We start from the raw sequence: 1,047 nt of genomic DNA on the forward strand, positions 1-1,047 counted from the left end.
CCTCCTCCTCCCTGTCTCCATCCCTCTCTCTCCTCCTCCTCCCCTGTCTCCTCCCTCTCTCTCCTCCTCCTCCTCCTCCCCTGTCTCCACCCCTCTCTCAACTCCTCCTCCCCCTGTCTCCACCCTCTCTCCCTCCTCCTCCCCCTGTCTCATCCCTCTCTCTCCCTCCTCCTCCCCCTGTCTCCATCCCTCTCTCTCCTCCTCCTCCCTGTCTCCATCCCTCTCTCTCCTCCTCTCCCTGTCTCCATCCCTCTCTCTCCTCCTCCTCCTCCTCCCCCTGTCTCCACCCTCTCTCTCCTCCTCCTGTCTCCTCTCTCAACTCCTCCTCCCCCTGTCTCCATCCCTCTCTCTCCTCATCCTCCCCGTCTCCATCCCTCTCTCTCCTCATCCTCCCCCTGTCTCTCCTCTCTCTCCTCCTCCTCCCCCTGTCTCCATCCCTCTCTCTCCTCCTCTCCCCCTGTCTCACCCCTCTCTCAACTCCTCCTCCCCTGTCTCCATCCTCTCTCTCCCTCATCCTCCCCTGTCTCCATCCCTCTCTCTCCTCCTCCTCCCCTGTCTCCATCCCTCTCTCTCCCTCCTCCCCTCCTCCCTGTCTCCACCCCTCTCTCTCCTCCTCCTCCCCTGTCTCCACCCCTCTCTCTCCTCCTCCCCCTGTCTCCCCTCTCTCTCTACTCCTCCTCCCCTGTCTCCACCTCTCTCTCCTCCTCCTCCCCCTGTCTCCATCCCTCTCTCTCCTCCTCCTCCCTGTCTCCACCCTCTCTCTCCTCCTCCCTGTCTCCCCCTCTCTCTCCTCCTCCTCCCCCGTCTCACCTCTCTCTCCTCCTCCTCCTCCTGTCTCCACCCCTCTCTCTCCTCCTCCTCCCCCTGTCTCCATCCCTCTCTCTCCTCCTCCTCGCCCTGTCTCCACCCTCTCTCCTCCTCCTCTCCCTGTCTCCATCCTTCTCTCTCCTCCTCCTCCACCTGTCTCACCCTCTCTCTCCTCCTCCCCTGTCTCCCCCTCTCTCTCCTCCTCTCCCTGTCTCCACCCTCTCTCCTCCTCCTCTCATG

Source organism: Coregonus clupeaformis, unplaced genomic scaffold (assembly GCF_020615455.1).
Source record: "Coregonus clupeaformis isolate EN_2021a unplaced genomic scaffold, ASM2061545v1 scaf0664, whole genome shotgun sequence".
NCBI classification, from domain to species: domain Eukaryota; kingdom Metazoa; phylum Chordata; class Actinopteri; order Salmoniformes; family Salmonidae; genus Coregonus; species Coregonus clupeaformis.